Below are 12665 nucleotides of genomic sequence, written 5' to 3'. Positions count from 1 at the left end.
CGTCATCGGTTTTGGGCCTCGGTTGTCTTTCTTTTTCTTTGTGTTTTTTGTGAACTCCGGTAGTTGGATGGCTTTCCGAGGACATTTCTGGATAATTAAACCTATATCCAAAGTAGTTTAAAGCAAAATCATACCGACGCTTAATAGTGCGTTGGTTAAATCTAGCACAAAACCGACAACCCAGAAAGTTATGATCAGGGCCTAGGCAAGGAATACAGTAAGAATGAAAGTCCTTATGAGGTATTTGCTTCCCACAAGAAATACAATTAACTTTTTCTGACATCGGTTCTGGAGCAAGAAATAAGTTTCCCCAACGGGGTACTTAGCTTTATAGAAGACTTCAGATCTGAAATTCGAACTCGAAAATCTCAGGAGTCGGCCAACCGGCACTTGCGAACTGCTTCTGCTTCAGGCACCGCGAGGCAATAAAGACTAAAGAAAATGGCGTTGGCCGCTTCTTTTATACCCCTGACGACCTGACGTCAGGGATGAGGTGACACAGCCGACACAGGACCCAGGACTTTGGAATTCAGGCCAACTGAGGGCAACCTGCCAGCAGGATTACCCAAATGTAATGACTGTAACAGTGAAACACGAAGAATATCCTGGACATTTCCAACAGCTAAATCTTTTGATGCTTGCAGCTCAAGAAAATACATTATTTTATTTACACTTACATCACCTGTTTTTGCCATTTTAAGGTGTCTTTTGCCATTTTAAATTGGTTTTCTGCATTGTTTTACTGCCTTCTGTATTTTCTCAGTTTATCTGTTTGGCCAGGCGTAAGGGTCAGCTTGGTTAAGCTAAGTGAGATTTGGAGTAATCACTACATGTCCAATGTAGATGTGAGCATTCTGACTTCAGGCTTTATTCCATTTCCACTGTTCTATTTTCTTGTTTCCTGTATACCAATGGAGTATGTCTCAACCCTTATTATTTATTTATTTATTTTTTTTGCTAACACCGGAGAGAGTTGCATCCACCAAACTGTGAAACTGGATAAGTGCTTCTGGGCCAAACGATTTTCAGGAAAAAAAAAAAAGTTCAGGAAAGTACACTTTTGTATTTGCACTTAAATCGCTTAACTTTTTTTGATGGCATTATTGATAAGCTAACCAGCCTAAATATAAATCACCTACATTACTCACTGAATAGCAAACTAGCTTACTAACAGAACCCAAACTATCAGTGATGGTGGCACACCCTCATTGAAAATAGTAGTTACCAGCAGTTTCCACTTCTGTTATTTATGTCTTTGATGTCAAGGTTGACACCAAGGACCTGTGACTGAGTAAATTTGTAGATAACTGCAAACTCAGAGCTGTCATAAACCTCTCATTTGACTTCCACCAGGAGGGCCTAACATGCACCAAAAACTGGTGCCTGGACCATTGCCTTAGCAAAACTGTCATTTCACAAATGAGGGCACCTATTCACTTACCCCCTAGTTAACACCCCTTTGAATGTTCTCTCATTCATCAGGAATATGGGAACTTTCACTGCTAATGTATTATACTTGGATCAACATGTATGCACTGCCACTCAAAAATACTTGTACCTGGCCACATTGATCACCAATGGTATATCTTCAAGGTCCAAGTTAGTTATGCCTCTCTAGCTCTCCCTCATCAGGCCCATAATACAGTATAATGTCCAATTTGGTATGTACTTATCTAAGCATATGACTCAGCTTTCCTCAACAAGACAATTAAGTCATCTTTGAGTTACACTGATTGCTTCAAAGTGCTCTCATTTTTCTGTTTTCCACATTTACAGGGAGAGCCACTGTCTGGCCTACACAGCCTCAAAAGATCCAGTCCTCCTGCATATACACAAAACAAATAACACCCTAAACACCCATTCAAGACATCTAAATTTCCACCAAAGTATACATGACTTGGCTGTTTTACTTGTTACACTGACATCTGCAAGGTGAGTATCTGAGTTGCAAGCTTTCATGACAGGTGAAATCTATCCTGATCTCCACAGGGACAGGGCTGCATCATGCACTAATCCTTAATTCATGCCCAAAGCTGTTTCTGAGTTTCCCTTGAATCAAGCCAACAATCTCCTAGTTTTCTTCCCAGAGCCAAAAATCAAAGGAGAACAGATTCTACATATACTGGATATACACAGGTAAGCTCAGGTACTACCTTGACAGCTTGTTTCTTATGCTGGGACTAAGAAAGGTCAACCTATGACTCAACAGAATACATCCAGATGGTTGTCCTCTGGTACTGTTTTTTGCTATTCCCACCATAGTATAATTAATTCAGGAAAGGTTAAGGCACATTCTACCAAGGCCTACTAGAAAGGGGTGGACTCAAGTATTCTAGACAGGCAGCAATTTGTCTCTCTGTTAGTCTCACAAAGTACTACAAACTAGACTCCTTTTCTAGGTCCAGGACAGAATTTGCTAGGACCATTCTCCAGTGGCTCTTGGACCCTTATCCTTCCTCCTCCCAGCTAGGGTAAGCTTTGGGAATGTACCCATAGGCGCAGAAGTTGTGAAAAAAGAACATAGTGCAGCTGTAGAGAAGAGAGGAGAACCCCTGCCAGCACCGAGAGGGATTGCTCCGAGGCTGATGTCAGGGCCGAGCTCACCTGCGCCGAGGCTCCGAGAGGGAGAACGGGGTCGGACAAGGGTCTGATGCCACTCGCCCCCTTGGAGAAGACGAGGGAGTCTTGGCGCCCAGATCCCTCCAAAGACGGAACCAAAGAAGAGATCGGCACCGACGAAGGAGCCGAAAGGTGTGGCATCGGTTCCGACGTTTCCAAGATTCGAGCCCCAACCAGCTCCGGCTCCGAACACAAGGAGGGAGTTGGAGGAGGAACTGATGAGGATATCGGGACAGCCACAGTCTGTTGAGATGGGCTGGTTAACATTTTGGCCAGGGCCTGCGATTTAAGGAGTCTACTGACCACCCTAAGTCATGATTGGACAGCCTGGAAGACCGAAATGAGTGGGACCTATGGCTTTTTTCAGATTGGAGCAATGGTGACCTCTGATCCGAACAAAATGATTCTAGGGAAGGGACCTAGAACGTTTTCGGCTCGAAGATGGTTCCGATACTAAGGTTGGAGCCGACTGAGGTCCAGAGGTGTCGGCTCCAGCCAGAGCCGAAGAGGAGGCAGGCGCTCCACCAGGCGACGGCTCCGAACAGGGAGCCGACGGCTTGGCGGCCTTTGAGGATTTACCCGATGAAAGCTTAATCGGGGATACTTCTGGCTTAAGTAAGCCTCTCAGGATGAGCTTGTTCCTACGCTCCTGCAGGACTCTCGGGCTGAAGGCATGACAGACCGAGCAGGAGTCCTGCAGGTGTAGGGGACCCAAGCAATAAATGCAAGAAGTGTGACCGTCTGTCAGAAACATCTTCTGACAGCACAAGTCACACTTAAAACCTGAGACTTTGGTATCCTTAGACATAGTGGATACCAAAGAAGAAAAGTCACTAGTGCTTAAACACACAGAAAAACACACACACATTCGCACTAGTTAAACTAACAATATTAATAACTACACAGCTATATACTAATGCTAAATATATATATATATATATATATATATATATATATAAATATACAAAAACTACAAGCCTACAAACTGTAGTAAAGTAGAAGAGCTAAACACTACTCTATTAACACAGGAAAGGGAGGGGAGATTAGCCACTAAGAAAAAAGGGGGGGGGGGAGAAACTCTCTAACTAAAAACGAGTTTCTGAGGGAATATTAGGGCGTAAACAGTGAATTAACTAACCAGAAAGCTATATATATAAAATAAGGTTGTAGAAAAAAAACTAAAGTTAACTTTTATACTAATATTAGAAGAAAAGATTAATACGACCTGGAGCCAAGTAAATTCGCAACCTCGTAGCTGAAGCGGCAAACGAGATCTGGGGATCTGACGCCTAGCATTGTGGGATATAGGGAGGGCCTCGAGCCAGTAAATAGCTCTCGAGCTTTAGTAGATTGCCGAGTCAGAGCCGAGGATCGGCTCCGAACCCATCCAGCAAGAATGAAGGCGAGATAGACAACTTAACATACAATTTTCTAGTTGAACATTTGTGGTGGGCCAGAATGATGCATTGGACCGGTGAGTTGAGGAGGAATGCCTGGCAATCATGGGAACTGGAGAAGCCACACTGTGAGCTTGAGATGTAGATGTGGATAAACCAGTCCATCCACGTGGGATAACATATCTGGAGCTGGGTCAATATCCCGGGTTTCCAAAGCTGATGAAATCATAGGAAGGGAAACCAGACCTGTTGAGGCCAGAATGGGGCAATGGGAATTACTTTCTTTTTCAACCTGTTGGCTTTCTTTAGAAACTGATGTATTAGTGGAAATGGAGGAACAGCATACAATAGACCGAGGGGCCAACTGTGAAGAAGAATGTCTCTGGGTGACTCCCCCGGGGGGATTACAGCAAAGTAACTGCTGCACTTGTTGTTCAGAGGGGACGTGAACAGGTCGCAGCAAGGATGACCCCAGTGGCAGAATATCTTGCCTGCCACCACTGGATTGAGAGACCACTAGTGCGGCATGAGGATGGTTCTGCTCAATTTGTCCGCAATCACGCTGGAGCTCTACAGAATGTGCATTGCCATTACAAAGTGGTTGAAGGAAATCGCCTATTGCCAAAGCCTGAGTGCTTCTTGACAAAGAGGGTAAGATCTGGTTCCCCCTTGTTTGCTGATATACTAGACAAGTGACATATTGTCAGTCTGTATTGCAATCGTTCCCAAGGGTTGGGCATCTTGAAATGTCTGCAACTCTAAAAGCACTGCCCTCATCTCTAGAACACTGACATGCAAGTTGGCCTCCAGCTGGGACCAAGTGCCTTGGACTGTCTTTCCCAGATAATGCCCCACCACCCTATCTGGGACACATCCATGGTCACTATGGTTTGGGATTGAGGAGGGACAAAGGGACGGCCCAGCAATATTTCATTGGAGTGAAGTCACCAACTTACATCCTTGCATTGATTGGTGATCAGAATCAGATGGGACATTGGTTGATTCAATAATGACCATTGGGAGGCCAGAAGCCATTGAAGAATTTGCATGTGGCATCTGGCTAGGGGAACTAGAGTGATAAAGGCTGCCATTGACTCTAGAGCTTGTAGAATGTGTGTTGCTGTTACTTTCTTGCTTCAAATAATATGGCTCACTTGTGATATTATTCTTTGGAGTCTTCCTACTGGAAGTGCCGCAAAGCTGGTGACGGTGTCGCACATAGCTCCAATGAACTCTAGCTGTTGTGATGGTTCTAGATTTGATAGATTTTCATCGTTCATAGTGATCCTTAAGCTGGAACAAAGAAAAAGAAGAAGAAGAATGCAATCTCATGCCTTTATAAGTTGACACCTGGTGGGAGCAGTAAGGAGCCAGTTGTCTAGATATGGAAACACTCTGAATCCTAGCAGTCTGAGATGCGTTGCTACCATTGCCATGCATATAATGAACACCCTGGGGGCTGTGGTGAGACCAAAGGGCAGTGCCCTGAACTGATAGGGACTGGCTCCCAGCTGGAAGTGCAGGAATCTTCTGGAGCACTTGTCCATTTCTATATGGTAATACCCATCCTGAAGATCTATTGAGCACATCCAATCATCTTTTTCCAAGAATGGAAGTATAGACTGAATCGAGACCATCCAGAATCTGGTTTGTTCAACTGAGTGAGGTCTAAAATCGGTCCCCAGTCCCGTTTTCTTTGGCACTAAAAAGAATCTTGAGTAAATTCCGGATCCTCTCTGGTCTGGTGGGACTGCCTGGATGACTCCTTTGTCTAGCAGTTTTCAAATTTCTAAGACTGCTGTCTCCCTGTGACTGGGTGGAACGTCTGGGATTCTTCTTGGCCTTTTTGGTTCCTCTGTTGTAACCTCTGGTAATGATCCTCTGCACCCATTTGTCCAATGTTACTCCTAGCCAGGCAGATCGGTGCAAGGATAATCATCCCCCCCCGACTGCCTCCAAAGAAAGGCAATTAGGCCTCCTTTCAGAAGTGCTGACAGGAGTTACCAGGGAAAGAGTCCCTGGAACCCTGATTCTGTGGGCCATTTCTGCCTCTTGGAAGGTGTATTCCATTATTACTCCCCCCTCTGCCCCAGGGGAAGTCACTGCCATGTGAGTCCTGGAAAGATCCTTGAGTCTTTTTGAACCATATCCTACCACTTCTCTGGTTCCTGGAACAGGGCTGTTAAGGAGTGGAAAAGCGTGCACCCATAGCAGAAAGGGTCTTCCCATCTTTCTCACATCTGGCTAGAGTCTCTTTAACTTTGGGGTCAAACAGGGATGATCCGTCAAATGGAGTGTTGACAAAAAAATACTTAAATAACTCTGCAAAATTACACAAGCACATCCAAGCATGTCTCCTGATGGTTACTCCTGAACCCACTGCTCGTCTTCCCTTTGGCAGCATGAGCAATTAGCCTTATGAATGAGTTGGAGACAAAATTAGGGTGGCAAGCTGAGAAACCACTTTGTCTTCAGCTACTGCTCCTGAAAGAGTATCTGAAAGCTCTTTAATCAGATCTCTTTGAAGCCTGGTAAAATGTGCTATATAGCTCAAGGACCTCAGAGCGAAGGCTGATGAAGCATATACATGCTTCCCAAATCTATCCATTTTTCTAGGCTCTTTGTTAGGAGGATGGATAGTAGGACTTTTGTCTGCAAGTTCCTTCTTGGTGGCTGCTGCAACCACCATGGCAGCCACACGAATACCTTTGGCCCAGTGTTGCTCATATTTAGGGGCAGAGAGAATGCAATCAGGTCTCATGGGGATCAGCTCAAGAGAGTCGGATATCTTCCAAGCTTGCTGAGCAATCAACATAAGATCATCAGCAGGCAGAGAGATCCAAGAGGTAGATGGCTGGACAGGAAAAGCATCTAGGTATACAGATTCCTCTGAAGGTTGAAGGGTAGCCCAGCCACCCCTCTGTTTAATGATTTCTAGGATGTCCCTGAAAGAAACCTCTTCAGGGGGTGACTTAAGGGAACCTTCTCCTTCACTGAAATCAGCATCTTCTGGGAAGGACACTTCAGGGGAGTCCAAGTGCTTCCTCTTGCACTTTTTCTTCAAAGGCACCTCTTCAGTGGATTGTTCTGGAGAGGTTTCAGAAGAAGACATAACCAGAATGATTTGGTCCTGAGACTTTTGTGCCCTCTGTCCCAGGGTAGAGACTGGAGGAAGCTCTGGTCGAGAGGATGGACTTAATGTTTGGTCCAACAGGGAAGGCATAGACTGTTTGCCCGCAATAGACAGGGCCCTCTCCATAGCCTAGAAGGTATGCCCCCCCGGTAGAGGGCTGGGAGCCCGGAACTGAAATATACTCCTCTGGAACCGTGGTCCCATCCTGCACTGAGAAGGCTGCCACCGAAATAGAAGCCAGGGTCGAGCTTACATATACCGAGGCACAGAGGGGCATGGAAGGCTCTGAAAGTATCAAAGTCGAACCCTGCCACCTGGAACAGACAATGAAGCCCTGACCTCAGGAGGTCTCCAGTATAGAGGAACCAAAAGACCTCAGGGTAACTATCAGTATTAGAGAAAGAGCTCTGACTGGCACTGAAATGGTCAAAGCCAGAAAGGTCAGCACTACGGGCTCCAAAACCTCAGCTGGAGTTGAAGGAGGAATAGGCAGGGGTGTGGAAGAAGGTAAGGTTCCAGAGCTAACAAGGCTAGGATCTGTGGAAGGAGATAATCCCCTCACTGTCAGAAGCTTGTCCCATCAGTCTCATAATATCTGACTCTGATAAACTCTTGGTGGACTGAACAGAGGAGACCAATGGAGACCTTGGTGGACATCCCTCTAGAAATGGACTGGGAGCACAGTCCGCAAAGTGATCTACTGAGGGAGACTAAGTTGTACGGGGTAAAAGTATTACCTGAGGATCCTTTGGTACCAAATGGTCTGTTAGCACTGGAGTGTTGTCTGCACCGATACTGGTACTGAGGATAATGATGCTGAAGAGGTTGCTGGCACCGAGGAGCAAGTATCTTGGCCCACCGGTGTCAAGGAGGCTGTCGACACCATGGGGGATTTGGCCATTTTAGGAAGCGGTTCTGAGGAACTTGTCAGAAATGAGTGACTCCGCTTTTTAGGTTTAGAAGAGGATGAAGAGGAGGAGGAACTGCCTTCTGTCTTCAGACAAGATAGGGTCTCTTCAAAATCAGATTTAAGATGGCCTTTTAAGATCAATTTGATTTTGCGATCTATCAGGGTTCTGGAACTAAACCTATGACAGATCGCACAGTCTTTTTGTAGATGTACCACACCAAGGCAATACACACACAAGAGTGTGTCTGCCTGTCACATATTAGGCACCTCTTGAAGCCAGAAGTACCTTTAGAGGGTTTGTCAACCATAAAGTAAAAAACCAAGGCCACCATACACACAGACATGTACTGCTGTAGTACAATGAAAGAGGAAAGTTTTTTTAAGGTATATCAAAGAGAGGAAAAGGAAAAGGAGAAGAGAATTACCAATGATGGTGCAAAGAGTTACCTGAAGGTAAAAGGGAAGAAAGTACCAATGATGGTACTTGAGTCTAACTAAAGGTAAAGGGGAGAGAAAAATAGACGCACTCACACACACACACCAAAAACTAGAAGAGGAGCAGGGTAGTACAGAAAGAAGTTAAAGATAGGATGTGGAAAAAAAATAACTTACAGTTCGAAGAAAATGCTAACATTGGACAGAACACGTCCAGCACTATGAAGTGGCAAACAAGATCTATGGTAATTTGATGAGGAGCATTGTGGGTAGAGCTTAGCTCAAGAGTTTCGGAAGGCGTGAGCTGGAATAACAGCCAAATCGGTTCCAAGGCTTGGAACAGAGCCCAAAGTCAAGGATTATGTGAAGAATGACAACATCAGATTCCATGTTAAGGACTTTTGACAACTTGAAAGATTCTGCAGTGGTAAGCAAACTGCCTAAATAAGCACACATGTGAATGCTTTGCAGTCTGCAATAAACTATTACAGGAGACAGACGCACTGTAAACACCCTTGGAGCTATAGATAACCCAAATGGTAATGCACAAAAAGTACAGTTTTGTACCTACCATAAATGTAGATGTCCAATAGATATGCAACTGCAGTCATAGCATATGGGTTGTCCTGCCTCAGGCAGCCCTCGGTCGGCTGGATTCCAAAGTCTGGGTCCGACGTCGGCTGATGTCGCATTTCTCTCCGACGTCAGGGTGGCTGGAGTATATAAGCATCAGCCGACGCCATCTTCTTCAGTGTTTCTTGCCCCAGATGCCAGGTGCCCTCCAAGGAAGGCTGTAATCAAATTGGAAGACAAAAATAGGTTTCCAGACAACAAATAAGCAATAAACAGATACACCATAACAGATATCCCCAGCTAAGGATAACAGGGAGAGGAGTGGACCCAAGGCATAGAGGGGATGGAGGGAGGGAAAACCCAACTGCAGTTGCATATCTATCGGACATCTACATTTATGGTAGGTACAAAACTGTACTATGTCCTTCAAGAATGCAACTGCAGTCATAACATATGGGTTGAATACCAAAGCTTAGCTGGGGGAGGTGGTATGCTCTAGGAAAGGGATGGTGTAGCTATCAGTCCCTGCAGGACTGCCGAAGCAAAGCCTGCTCTGGATCTGGAATATAGAGGGAGGTTGTAGTGCTTGGAAAATGTATGCACGGAGCTCCATGTAGCAGCTTCTAGAATGTCTTTTGTAGGCACCCCTCTTAAAAAGGCTGTAGAGGTGGCTGTAGCTCTGGTGGAGTGTGGTCTGACATTGGCTGGCACACTCTTTCCATGGAAGGAATAACAGAATCTGATGCAATGTCCAATCCATTTTGAAATTGTCTGTTTAGAAATTGCTTTTCCTTGTACTGCAGGGGCGTAAGCTACAAAAAGCTGGTCAGACTTCCTACTGGTCTTGGTTCTGTCTAGGTAGTAGCGAAGTTGTCTGTGTATGTCCAAGGTATTCAACAATCTTTGCCCTTTGTTCTCAGGATTAGGAAAGAAGGTAGGCAGGTGAATTGCTTGATTTAAGGCAACCCTAGATACCACTTTTGGCAGAAAGGTAGGGTTGGTTCATAAGGAGACCCTGTCTCTGTGAAAGGTTATGAACGGTGGTATTGCCATTAAGGCCTGTAATTCCAAAACCATTCTTGCTGAGGTAATGGCCAACAGGAAAGCCGTCTTCCAGGAAAGAAATTGTAAATCCACAGAAGCTGCTGGCTCGAAGGGAGGTAAAGTCAATTTTTCTAGGACAAAACTGAGGTCCCAAGCTGGTACTGGTGCCTTTCTTGGGGGCTTTATATTCTTGATTCCTCTAAGAAATTGCCTTAACAAAGGATGTGAAAACACAGGTGGGTCTGTATTGTATCTAGCTGAGATAGCTGAAGCATGAATTTTTATGGAAGAGAATGAAAGTCCTTTATGCAGCATATCTGCCAAGTATTCCAGGATGAGAGGAATGCTCAAAAATGAGGCATCATGACCCTTGTTGGTATTCCAAATGCTGAATCTCTTCCATTTGGCTGAGTAAACTTTTCTGGCGGATGGTCTGCGGGCTTCTGTTAGTATCCGCTGAACTTCCTTGGAGAGAGGTAAATCAAGGTTATTTATGGGATTTCCCAAGCTGTTAGCTGTAGCGTCTGGATGTTGGGATGAACTGTCCTGAAGTTGTGTTGAGTCAGAAGTTGGGGCCATTGTGGAAGGGCCCACGTTTTGTTGTGACATATGCTCCGTAGTAGTGGGTACCAGTGTTGTCTTGGCCAGTCTGGAGCTATTAGGATCCCCTTCGGCTTGTCTGCTTTGATCTTTAATAACACTGTGGTCATCAGTGGCAGAGGTGGAAATGCATAAATTATCAGGGTGCTCCAGTGAAATGAGAGGGCATCTATTTTCCATGCTTGTGGATGATATGTCCTTGAGCAGAACTTTTGTAAATGATGATTGAGGTGGGAGGCAAATAGGTCTACGTCCGGCCTGCCCCATGTCGAGGTGAGTCGTAGGAAGATGTCTGGATGTAGCCTCCATTCGTGGGGGTCTAGGAAATTCCTGCTTAGACTGTCCGCCAGAACATTGTCTTTGCCTGGAACAAACTGGGATTGTAATTGTATGTTTAGGCCCAGTGATTTTTCCCAAAGATTCATTGTCAGTCTGCAAAGGGGGTAAGAATGAGTGCCCCCCTGCTTGTTTATGTACCACATCACTGTGGTGTTGTCTGTCCGTATTAATAGGTGGCCTTGTTGAAGTTGTTGCCCAAAGACCTCGATGGCATGCATTACTGCTAACATTTCTTTTTGATTGATGTGCAGATGTGTTTCCTTTGGAGACCATTGTCCTTGAATACATCTGCCTTCCATGTGCGCCCCCCATCCAAGGTCTGAGGCGTCTGTGGTCATGGTCTGTGTTATCTGAGATTTTTTGAATGACATACCTATGTTTGACTGGCTTGCTGAGGCCCACCATAGAAATTCCTTTTGAAGGCATGGAATGAGTGGGATATTTGCTTCTAGGTTGTTGCTGTGTTGAGACCATAAGCTTTTTAAGTACCATTGAAGCTTTCTCATGTGTAGTCTTGCTAGTGGAACCAGGAGGATGCAGGATGCCATGTAACCCAGGGCCTGTAGGAAACTCCTTGCAGTCATCCGGGTGAGCTTTGCTAAACTTTTGAAGTAATGGGTTAACTTCTTTTGCTTGTCTTCTGTCAGGTAAGCCATTTGAGAGGCTGTGTCTAGCTTGGCTCCTAAGAAGGTTATTTGCTGGGATGGCTGAAGTCTTGACTTTTGAAAGTTGACTGTGTATCCCAGAGCCTGTAGCAAGTGTATGACATAATTCAAGTTTTTTGTCAAAGTTAGTTTGCTGTCCGCTTGTATGAGGCAATCGTCCAGGTACGGGTAGATTTGAATCCTCTGGAGCCTGCAATGAGCAATTACTGATGCCAGGCATTTTGTGAATACTCTGGGCGCAGTAGATAAGCCAAATGGCAATGCTGAGAATTGATAATGCTCTGGCCCTGCATGAAATCTGAGGTATCTTCTGCAGCTGTGTCTGATAGGGACATGCAGGTATGCCTCCTTGAGGTCCAGAGTAATCAGCCAAGACCCCTTGCCCAGCATGGGAAGGAGTTGCTGTAGAGTCAGCATTTTGAACTTTGGTACTATGAGAAAAGTGTTTAAAGCGGACAAGTCCAGTATTGGTCTCCATTGACTTTCTTTTCTTGGAACAAGGAACAGTCTTGAATAAAACCCCTGGCCTTGTTTTTGTTGTGGAACTTTTTCTTTTGCTTTGATCTGTGCAAGCAGAGAAATTTGCTTTATAGCCTCTGCCCTCTGATTTTGTGGAAGGTTTGGCATGCCTTGTTTTATTGGCAAAATGTGGAAGTGGAACCTGTAACCGTGGTCTATAATGTCCAAAATCCATTTGTCTGTTGTCAGTTTGTGCCAATTTTTTGAAAACAGAGATAACTTTATGCCCAAAGGAGCCTCTATTTGCTCCTTGGTTAGCGGAACTAGAGGAAAGTCATTGAGATTGTCCCTGCGGGGCAGGAGAAACCCCTGTGTCACTTCTTTGGTTTGTTGGTTGCCATTGTCATCCCCTGTAGGATCCTCTGTATTGGCCTCTTCCTCGGCCACGCCTGTTTTTGCCCCTTTGTGATCTTTCAGGATTAGGAAAGGAC

This window comes from Protopterus annectens, chromosome 7.part0 (assembly GCF_019279795.1).
Source record: "Protopterus annectens isolate FY-2018-M chromosome 7.part0, PAN1.0, whole genome shotgun sequence".
NCBI classification, from domain to species: Eukaryota; Metazoa; Chordata; order Ceratodontiformes; family Protopteridae; genus Protopterus; species Protopterus annectens.
Note: the sequence above shows the minus strand (reverse complement) of the source record.